This window comes from Canis lupus, chromosome 2 (assembly GCF_011100685.1).
Source record: "Canis lupus familiaris isolate Mischka breed German Shepherd chromosome 2, alternate assembly UU_Cfam_GSD_1.0, whole genome shotgun sequence".
In the NCBI taxonomy this organism is placed as follows: Eukaryota; Metazoa; Chordata; class Mammalia; order Carnivora; family Canidae; genus Canis; species Canis lupus.
In genome coordinates this window covers 69743739-69755053 of record NC_049223.1, presented here as the reverse complement: position 1 = coordinate 69755053, position 11315 = coordinate 69743739, and the positions used below count along the sequence as shown (strand labels likewise).

At 55.3% G+C, this 11315-nt stretch overlaps 1 long non-coding RNA gene across 2 annotated transcripts; it reads right to left on the bottom strand.

The window, feature by feature from the left end:
- Positions 1 to 1265: 1265 nt before the first annotated feature.
- LOC111094697 lies at positions 1266 to 4380 on the bottom strand. 2 transcript variants are annotated; one of them, XR_005355074.1, is made up of 3 exons: positions 4062 to 4380; positions 2774 to 3986; positions 1266 to 1316 (listed from the first exon to the last, which is right to left on the bottom strand). It is a non-coding gene; the product is annotated as an uncharacterized LOC111094697 (long non-coding RNA). The 2 variants fall into 2 exon arrangements; XR_005355075.1 differs by having other exon boundaries at positions 1277 to 1316; positions 3711 to 3986; positions 4062 to 4370.
- Positions 4381 to 11315: the final 6935 nt, after the last annotated feature.

Genomic DNA, 11315 nt, shown 5'->3' with positions numbered 1-11315 from the left:
ATCTTTATCTCAGTCTCAAATGCCTTTCATGTCATGTTGTTCTCCTTAGCAAGATCCGTCATGTGAACTTACACAAGGGAATACCCGAAACTAAATGGTCTGATTAAAATCAGGACAGAGGGCCTGAGTAGACAATTTTCCAAAGAAGAAATCCAGACGGCCCACAGACACATGCAGAGGTCCTCAACATCCCTCATCATCGGGGAAATGCAAATCAAAACCACAATGAGCTATCACCTCACCCCGTCAGAAACTCTAGAAACAACAAGTGTCCGCAAGGATGTGGTGAAAAAGGAATCTCATACACTGTTGGTGGAGATGCAAACTGGTGCAGCCGCTGTGGGAAACCGTATGGGGGGGGGGGGTCCCTCCAAAAATTAAAAATAGGACTACCCTACAATCCAGTAATTCCACTACTGAGAATTTATGCAAAGACTACAAAAACGCGAACTTGAAAAGACATATGCACCCCTCTGTTCATTGGGACATTATTTACAATTGCCAAGACAGGAAAGCAACCCAAGTGTCCACCAACAGATGAATGGATAAAGAAGATGTGGTTAAAAAAAAAAAAAAAGGAAGATGTGGTATATATCTACACTGGACTCTCACTCGGTCATGAAAAAGGATGAGATCTTGCCATTTGCAATGACATGGATGCATCTAGAGGGTGTTATGCTAAGTGAAATAAGTCAGGCAGAGAGAGACGAATACCATATGACTTCACTTGGTTGTAGAGTTTAAGAAACAAAACAATGAACAAACAAAAAAAGACACAGAGAAACAGACTCTCAGACACAGAGAATAAACGGTGGTTCCCAGAAGGGAGACGGATGGGTGAAACAGGTAAAGGGATTAAGAGCTCACTTATTATAATGAGGGCTGAGAAATGTATATAATTACTGAATTATTATGTTGTACACCTGACGCTGATGTAACCCTCTATGTCAGTTATGCTTCAATTAAATAAAAGGTTTGAGAAGCGGCGAAGAATAAAGCAAAGTTTTTTTCCTTGAAAAAATTAAAGATTCACACTGTTAAGCATCCAGACTGTGGGGCCAGACAGGTAGCTCCCTGGGCTGAAGGCAGGCGCTCCACCACTGAGCCACCCAGGTGTCCCATAAATATACACATTTTTAAGAGGAATAAGAATGAGTGAATCCGGGATCCCTGGGTGGCGCAGCGGTTTAGCGCCTGCCTTTGGCCCAGGGCGCGATCCTGGAGATCTGGGATCGAATCCCACGTTGGGCTCCCGGTGCATGGAGCCTGCTTCTCCCTCTGCCTGTGTCTCTGCCTCTCTCTCTCTCACTGTGTGCCTATCATAAAAAAAAAAAAAAAAAAAAAAGAATGAGTGAATCCTTCTATTAAAATGAAGTTAAGGGATGTCTGGGTGGCTCCACGGTTGAGCGTCTGCCTTTAGCTCAGGTCGTGATCCTGGGGTCCCGGGATCGAGTCCCACATCGGGCTCCCTGCTTGGAGCCTGCTTCTCCCTCTGCCTACGTCTCTGCTTCTCTCCTTCTGTGTGTCTCATGAATAAATAAATAAAATCTTTATAAAGAAAACAACAACAACGAAGTGAACAGTAATAGGAAAGAAAAGAATCCTTTCAAAGACAAGCTCCCGTCCTCTAAATGGACAACTCCAGAGTCCCTGCCTGCTGCGGCATTTCCCTGAGCGGACACAAAGACACCTTCAACTGCAATGTTGCTAAACAAAACTCTTCGTTTTCTCCCTTTTACTGGCTCTTCTTCCAGCTTCCCCAGCCCAGGACTCGGCCCCACCCCGCCCCCACGGACCCCAGCCCCTGGCAGGGCGACCCCTTGGCTACTCTCATCCTTTGCTCCCACATCCAGCCCATCAGCCAATGCGGAGCTTCTCCCTCCAAAATGCATGCCACTCTGACCTCGTCACTGCCTCCTGCCCTCTGCCCTGCTCCAGCCCTGTCACCTGCTCTAGCCCCCCGGCCACCTGGCCCCCTGCCACCACCCCTGCCATTCCTCCCTCAGCCACTCCTCCCACGAATGGACAGGTAGGACCACACCACTCCTCTGCCTAAAACTCACCCACTGCCTCCCCCTAAACTTAAAACGACCCTCCAGCTCCTCAGTGCAGGGCCTGCACACCTGGCCCCCATGGGTCTCTCCATCCCCTCACCCCTGCTGTTCCTCCACCAGGGACTCCCTTCCCCTGCCTGGTCCCTTCTTATTCCCAGATGCCAACTTCAATGTCCCCTCCTCCAAGTCCTCTTGTCCCCCCAGGCCTGCACGGTGGGTCCCTTGTGTCCCCTTCCAGATCCTCGGTCCACGCCTGTCCCCTGGCTATGTGCTCTCGAGGGGCTGGCCAGAGGGACTGCATCAAGGGGGCCCTGCTCATCTCTGACTTGCAGGCATGTTTGGTCGACCGAGAGCCCCAGGAGATCAGCCGGGGTGTATACCCCCCGGTCCCCCCTCCCTCCATGCCTCCACTGCTGGCTCTGCCCCACACTGGAAGTTTCGGCTGCTGTCACAGGGCCCAGCTCCTCCAGCCAGCTCTGTCTCGGGTTCCAGTCACCACTCTTCCGCTGGCCCCATCAAGCCTAAGAGGACAGATGTGGCCTCTCTTCTGGGTTTTCTTCCTGTCTACACCCCCTTTATAAACAGGCTCCTTGGAACACTCTCCTCAAATAGCTGATTGTCTCCCGCTGGGCCCCTGGATGGTACACCACCATCCTCACCACCCTGTCCCATCTCCCCGCAGAACATCTCACTGTCTGAAGGTATCGCCTGTTCATTACCTGTGTCCCCTCACCAGAACAGAAGCCCCGTCGGACGCAGGGGCCTGTATCACGTCATGTGTCAGAGGAGTAGGGCAGGCAAGCTCGCACCTTCTAACACTGGGCTCAGACTCTCAGGAAAACCCAGCCAGTTCTGTGGCAGTTCCTTGTTAAATCACGCTGACTTTTAAGTGTCTTCACACGGCATTTCCCAAGCTGGGATCAGGTGACACTCACTTGGGAGGTGTTAGCAGTTGGCAACCTTACACCACGTGCCTGATTTTTCTCATTTCACCATGAGCCTGGGACCATCTCATCCCAGGATGTCCTGCCATCACATTCAAGCCTGTCCATGGGTCCCAGTCAGGACTGGGGAGACCCTCCTTCGCTGTCCCTTCCAGAGCCCGAGGGACCCCAGCGTGAGGCATTTATTCCATGGGCCTAACTTCACCCCCCTTCCCGCAAGCCCTCACCTCTGCCCCAAACTCCCCCTCCGTCATCTGCTCCAGGCTTGGGATTGCAGCCCAGCCAGCCCCAGGCATGGGATCCATGAGGCTCAGGCAGACAGAGCATCAGCCCTGGGTCAGGAGTTCAAATCCTGACCTCTGTTTGGTCACCCACTCACCACGTGACCTTGACCAGGCTGTCTTCCCACTCTGTGCCTCAGTTTCCCCAACTGCTCCTGTGGTTCCTTCTACGTGGGATTCCCTTCCCCACGAGCAGGTTGGACCGTCTGCCCTCCCAGCATGCTCCCCACCCGCTCTGGCCACAAGGTCCTGCCCGGAGTGGCACAGGTCCCTTTGGTGGTCAGCTCCCTCTGGGAGGTGAGAGGAGAGAGACACGTCAGCCCGGCCATGAGACATAATTACTCTGATCAGAAAGCAAAAGTCAGAGCGCCATGCTGGCCACCGCTGGCCTGACTGACTGCGGGATATTTTAGATCCCACAAGGACTTAACTGCCATAATGGGCAAGACGGAGCCCAGAGACCATATAGGCTTCGCCCCTCCTCCAAGATGCGGGTCTTAGGGCTAACTAAGCGCATGAGAAGGAGTGAAACCCTTCCTTGATGGTATCTTTAGGGATGTGACGTGATGACAGGAGAGAGGGTGCGGGAACGGGTATCGAGCATCACCGCCACCGGCATCATCGTCGTCATGGCAACCGACACCCACAGCAGCTTGCCTCTGTCCTGAGGCCTGACCGGGGAACGATGCGCTTGACCTCCTAACAGCCTGTGAGGAAGGCGAGGTTATCACCACCTCCGCTTTCGGGGTGAGAACAAAGCTTCAGGAGGTTACATTACTCACCGAAAGCCACCAAGCTTATGAGTGACTCTAAAAAGACTATGACAGGACTGACCCCCCGCCTGAGCTTGTCCTGCTTGTTCTGGTGACGTGCTGACCCCAGCACAGCCTTCATTGTCTTCTTTAGATCACACAACCAAGGACAAGGGGCCAGCGGCCAATAGAGTCAGGGTCGAGGTGGGGGTCGTTGGCGTCACACCTGTCGCGTCTGGCACATCCGGGCAGCTGACCCAGATCAGGAGGGACAGTGCTTGAGGACTAGAGGTGGGGTCAGGGGAGGTCAGAGGTGAGCTACTGTCCCTTGCCCTGTGCCCAGTCACAGAGGCAGACCTGGACTCTGGATGATGTAACAAAGACCAAAAAGGTGGGCAGTGGGGCAGCCCGGGCGGCCCAGCGGTTTAGCGCTGCCTTCAGCCCAGGGTGTGATCCTGGAGACCCAAGATCGAGTCCCGTGTCGGGCTCCCTGCATGGAGCCTGCTTCTCCCTCTGCCTGTGTCTCTGTCTGTCTGTCTCTCTCTCTCTCTCGTTCATAAGTAAATAAAATCTTAAAAAAAAAAAAAAAAAAAGGTGGGCAGTGGATGACTGGCTGGTCCTAGAACTGAAGAAAGGACCCAAGGAGTAGCAGCCAGGGCAGCTCCCGGGGGTAGGAGGAACGCGTGCCCAGTGTTCGGGCCATCCGGGCTGGGACGAGCCGCTCCCCACCACTGCCTGCCCTCCCATCCCTCCAGGGCAAGGGGAGCCTCTGGGCAAGATTCCGGGCCAGTCCCTGGCCGGGGGACAGGTGGGGCCACCTCCCTCATCACCCCCTTCAAGAGCTCCTGCCATGAGTCAGTCAGTTCGGCCAATGGAAAACCAGGACACCAGCTAGAAAAGAACATGGAACAGATGCCGAGTGGACAGAAGCACCTTCCACCGCCACCTTCCCTGGCTGGGCTGCAGCCGGCTCGGGGCAAGTGCTGTGCTGTCTAGGTGAGCGGGTTGGTCTGCCCCGGGATTAAGGGGCCACCTCCGTGGAGGACACCAGGCTCGGCAAATGGGGAAGGATCTGTGAGGGAGCTCCCAGGGACGAGCCTGGTGACAGTCCCTCCCCCGATCCCACCTCTAGTCCCCAAGCACTGGCCCTCCCGATGTGGGCCCTGCTGCCAGGAAGTGCCAGGTGACAGGTGTGATGCCAACAACCCCCACCTCAACCCCGATGCCTTTGGCAGCTGGGTCCTTGTCCTTGGTTGTTTGATCTAAAGGGGTCAGTGAGGGCTGAAGCTGGCCACACAGGTGGCCACAGGCAAAAACAATAATAATAATAATAATTAACCCATCGTCTTAACCACTGAGCACCAAATTCTGATGATGAAGAAAGAGGAGGGAGAGCGAGAGGTCTGTGTACGGGTTAAAGAAGGTAAAACGTGCCAAGTGCTCACACCAACCCCCCCCCCCGGAGGCGCAGCATTCAGTGAGGGATCCATCAGCGTGGCACGGCCATGCCACTCGCACTGGTGCACGTCTGGATCACTTCCAGTCTGGAGTTTCTGCAAACAGAGCTGCTCTGAGCAGTCACGTTGGAGTCTGTGTAGCCATCCGCTTTCATTTGTCTTGAGGAAACTCCTAGGATGGGATCTGCTGCACCAGACAATAGGTGTGTTTTTAAGAAGCTGCCCAACAGTTTTCACAAGTGGTGGTACCACCGCACACTCTCCCCGGTAACAGCGGGAGCTCCATTTCCTCGGCGTCATTGCTGCCAGGGGGTGTGTTCAGTCTTTGGGGTCTTAGCCACTCTCATAGGTGTGCAATGGTATCTCCTTGTGGTTTTAATTTATATTTCTCTAATGACTAAGAAGATTGAGCATCTTTTATTTGCCATCTGTCGCAGCCAGCGAGTCCTAATCTCGCTCTCTGTTATCACCGGGGAAAACACGGTGCCCGGTACATGCAGGAGCCGGGTAAACATCTGGGAACAATAAAATAAATGGACCCAGGAAGCTCTCCCTCCTGATCCCCGCAGCTCTCTCCCCCTCCCCGGGAGCCCCTGAGCTAACTGGACCCGTGGGTGGAAGACCTACCCAGGAAACCTGCCATGTCCCCACAGCAGCACCAGTGTCTCTGCTCCTTTGACCTTTGGAGGAGGATGGCTGGGCTCAAGGAAGTGGCCTGCACTTCTGTGTGGCAGAAATAATAATAAGAATAAGAATAAGAATAAGAATAAGAATAAGAATAAGAATAAGAATAAGAATAGAAGCTGAGATTTTTACTAGTCCTGTGCTGGAGACATGCCCCCCATGAGAATGCTTACAGGGATGTGACCTCCCCCAGGGGGCGTCGAGCTAGGAAGAGCAAGATCTGGGTCCAGGACATGCTGATTCCCTGTTCAGCACTCCACACACTGTGTCTTAGACTCTCGGAAGGAGGGTGACAAGGGACTGCCAGGCATCTCCCAGCAAAGGAGGGATGCAGGGTCTCCCATGTTCAGCCAGGGAGCAGCTGCCTGAACCTAAGTCACTCAGGGGGGCTCCAGGGTGCCCAGAAGGGCTGGAGGCTCTGCAGAGCACACTGAGGGCGGGTCCCAGCAGGGTTGCTGGGTGCAGTGGTCGGATGTCATCCCCCACATTCCCCTTAAACACTGTGCATTCACAATTATGTTTAAATCCATTTATTCATCCATTGACCCAGGGAAGGTAGCAAAGATCAGACTCAAGTCCCCACTGCAAGAGCCTCGTCCTCCCGTGAAGGAGACCCACCTGGAAACAAAGGTGGAACCGCAGGGCTGTGGTCTCTGTAACCACTGCCCTGTTTTACACGGAGAAGAGGGGATCCCCGAGAAGTCTAGGGGTTTGCCCAAGGTCACCCAGCTTGGGGTGACAGACCAGGCCCAAACCCCAGGCTCCTCCCCCCACCCACCCTGCCCCATAGAGCACGGGAGGGGAGTTAGGGGAGGAAGAGGCCAGCGTGGGCTGGAGGCATCAGGGAGGGCTTCCTGGAGGAGGACAGACTCGAGGAGGAAAGCAAGCAGGGAGGACGGAGCAGCCCCTAGGCCTCTGCGTCTGGAACCCTCCGTGAGGAGGCTCAGGGTGTCTCTGGAGCAGGGGCCCCGGGACCCTCTCGAGCCGCTGGAGCTGTGTCCTGCGGGGGTGGGGGGCGGCTCCCAGGCAGGGGGAGGCGGGCAGGGCGGAGCGGGGGCTCCCGGGGACTCCTGGTCTCGGGCTCCTGTCCCAGGCGCCCCTGAATGGGCGAGGATGGCCGTGTCCGCGCCCGTCTGCGGCGAGGGGAGGCGGTCCCCCGGGTCAGCCCCGCAGGGGCGGCCCCCCGCCCCGGAGTGTGTGCTCACCGGGGACCCCCCTGCCCCGGCCCGCGGTTCCCCTGCAGATGCCCCAGGTGATGCCTGGGGTGGCACATCCCCTGCGGTGAGCCCCCCCTTCTGTCCAGGGTCGGGGTGTCAGTCCGTGTCCCTCCCTGCTCTGGGGACGCCCCTTCCCAGGGAGGAGTCTGCAGGGGTGGAGCAGCGCCCCCCACTCTGATAGGAGCAGGAAAACTCCTATCAGCGAGGCTGGGGGGAGGAGGGGGGAGGCTGGAGCTCTGGGGGGGGTGCATCTCCGGTGTGGGGGAGGATGAGGCTCCAGGAAGGGGCAGCTCTGAGGGTGCAGCAGGTGCAGCTAGAGCGGGGTGCGGCTGGGAGGGGTGGTCTCGTGGGCTGAGCGAGAGAAGCCGGGACTATTTTGGGAGCAGAGGCCAGTGTGTGTGGGAGCCGCACCCCCTCGCTGCACAGGCCCTGCGCAGGCTGAGCCTGCAATTCTTTCAATCTCAACTCGTCTCGGGTCCTGCCCACCCTTCCTCTTTCCTTCAAAAGAAGTTTATTGATGCCAGTTAGGTGCAGACCCTGGGGTGCATGCGCCAAGCAGCAGGGATGTCTGAGACCAGCATCCCTGCCTTGGGAGAGAAGTTCACTAACAGAGGGAGACCCTGCAGTGACAACATTCTTTTATTTCTTCAGTACATTTGTTGAGCACCTGCTATATGACAGCCACTGTGTCAGGGGAATTAAAAACTGCCACAGTCCCTGCCCCATTGAGCTCACGGTCTAGAGGGGGACACAAGATTAATCGATCACACAAAGGGTAAAGTCAGAAGTATACTCTGGGTTGCACGGTGCTAGGTCAGCATGCCACAGAGTTCCCCGCAGACCAGAATGGCGGAGCCCAGATATGAAGAGTAAGAGTCATGGTGTGAGTTTGGGGATGAGAGATAGCATTTGGGCAAGGGAGCAGCATGTGCAAAGGCCCTGTGGGTGGGCAGCTGTTGGCAACCATGGAGAACTCCAAGGCCTGTTTGACTGGAGGACAGAGGGTGGGTGAAATGAGTCTGAGGTGGGGAAGGCAAGGGCCAGACTGTGTGAAGCCTCAAATGCCACATAAGGGATTTGGGATTCTGTCCCAAAAATAGCAGGATTCCCCAGAAGTGCAGTAAGTGGAGTCCAGAGGTCAGGGAGAGGAATTGGCAGGACAGTAGTTGTGTTTCCAGAACAATCCCGAGGCCACGTGAGGTGAACTGTGATAGAGGCAGGTGTGGAGACAGGGAAACCTAAGCAGACAGGGAAAAGAATGGCTTCAGAGGGGCAGGAGATAAGAATAAGCATCCACAAGGGCCTGACATCCATGTGGTCATTCAACCCAGATTTACTGAGCACCTACTATGCTCCGGGCCTTGCACTCGGCGCGTGACACCTAAGAACCACTGGGTCTTGTGGAGAACTACATCCTGGTGGGCCAGGAGGAGCAGACACTTCTCTGATGCCTCAGGGAGGTCTGGCCCTATAGGGAACCCCAGGAAGGTGTGAGAATCAGCAGTCTCTCTTATCTGGTGAAAAAGAAAAGACGGACCTCACATCTCAGCCAGGAGGGATCCATGCAAGCTAAAACCCTTCACACAGCCACACGTCTGAGGGGTTTGGTGAAAGGGCATAAGCAGCAGTTGTGGGATCAACGGAGGCAGAACCAGGCCTGATGGGCCCCTGAGAGTCATCGAGCTCTTTCTCCCCCCACACATACTCCCTGAGGGTCCCATGGTCTTTGTTGGAACGGGATCCATCTTAGCCCAAATGGTATCCCGCTAGCTGGGCTGCACCCACCCCATCATGTGGATCCCCTGCCTGCCTCGTGGTCTCAGCTGCGGAAGGAGGCTCCCTGCAACTAGGCAAGGGGGACATCTTCACCCCCATCCTGAAGCTCAGAGAGGTAAAGGGACCTGCCTGAGATCACGCAGCTCCCGAGTGGCAGCACCGCAGTACCCAAGCTGGCGACAGCATGAGGAGGAGTCATTGTGAGCAGAGGGCACAGCCCACCCTTATCTCCACTCTGATGGCAAAGACAAGTACCCTCAAGGGCCAGGCAGCCCCATAGTGGTTCCTATAGTGAACGGCCACTGAGGGTTTCCTGTGTCCATGGTAAAGATATCAAGCACTTTATACCTACTAGTTTATTTCCTCTTTACAAAAACCCCACGAAGACCTATCGGCCGATATAATGCCGTGTAACAAATAGCTACCAAAAAATGGTAGCTAAAATGGTCTCTTTAAAACAATAGGGATTCGGGGATCCCTGGGTGGCGCAGCAGTTTAGTGCCTGCCTTCGGCCCAGGGCGTGGTCCTGGAGTCCCAGGATCAAGTCCCACGTCGGGCTCCCTGCGTGGAGCCTGCTTCTCCCTCTGCCCGTGTCTCTGCCTTTCTCTCTCTGTGTGTGTCTCTCATGAATAAATAAATAAAATCTTTAAAAACCAAAAACAAAACAACAACAACAAAAAAAAAATAGGGATCCACTTATCTGTCAAGCCTGGGGGTCCACTGAGCAGTCTGATTCTGAGTTTGGCTGGCTTGGCCCACGCACCTGCAGTCAGCCTGGGAGTCGGCTGTAGGTAGGCTTTGCTGATCTTGGTGGAAACCAATGGGATCTTGTCCTCTGGCTCATTGGCCCAAGCCGGTCCTCCTGGAGGCCACAGAGACCCAAGACGGCCAACAGAAGCTCAAGCCTTTGGAGGCCTGGGCTCTCGTGCCACTTGCACCATAGTCCATTGGCCAGAATAAGCCACAGTCCAGTCCAGATCCTAGGGATGGGCAAGAGACCCCATCTCTTGATAGAGCTGAAATCAACATGGCGAGGGACATGGACACAAGTAGAGACCCAGGGTCCTTTAGCAACCAGCTTTGCAAGGCACTATTACCATTATGCCCCACTGAGGCTCAGAGATACAGTGACTTGCTCGAGGTCACATCCCTATGAAGGACAGAGGTGAGGTTTGAGCCAGGTCTGTGTCCTTTCCCGGGACTCTGCTGCCCCTCGGAAGCTGTGAGCAAACCCACGGGCAGAGAAACCCAGGCCGTTGGGCTTTCAGTATGGAGAGCCCGGGACAGCCCCAGGATACAGAGAGGCTCCTGTGTATCTGTGTCACGTGGCCCGAAGCCTGGCAGTGGGAAGGTAAGGGACTTTCTCCCCCACGAAGGCAGAGAGGCTGTTGGGACAGAGGAGTGGGCTCACCAGGCTCTTACAGAACCTGGAGGCACCAGACCCAGCTCTGCGCCCAAACAGAGGGTCTGGATTCGACTCATTCATTCATTTACCCAATATATTGGACCTTGGAGGTAAATCTCCTGAACATGACAAAAGTCCCCTGGCATTTGTTAAGACTCAGCTCAGATGTCTTATTCTCCAGGAAGACCTTCCTGATTCTCAGAGCTGGTTGCCCTTCCATTTTACTTCCATATGCCACAGGGAGTGTCCTTGGGTTGTCAGTGCCGATTCCTGGGCTGCCCCCCACCCCCTCCCCCGGGCTCTCAGGAGGGAGCCAGGCCCTGGAGGACATGCAGAGTCACCTCTCATTCTCCTTCTGTCATCTTCCCCGAAGACAGGAAGCTCTCGGTGCTTCCCTGAACCCAGAACGTTCTGGAGCTCACAGCAGCAGCTCGGGAATACTGGCTGGGAGGAAGGGGAGGAGAACTAAGGGGCCCGGCTTCAGAGGCACCCATAGAACCGGGCGCAGAGAAGCTGGTCAAGTCAGCAGGTGTCAGAGTCAGGTCATCAGAAACCATTCGGTGTTAAAAATGATCACACGGTGACCTATGGCATTTGCTTAACCAGGAACGAATTAGTCCACGTCCTGGGAAGATCTGAGACTCTCTGGTGCCCAACATTTCTTAAAGTTCTTAACCTTTCATGCCGGGCTGGGCACGTCCCAGATTCCGGGAGCCAGAGAGGAGTCCTGGCATCGGGGCCGCAG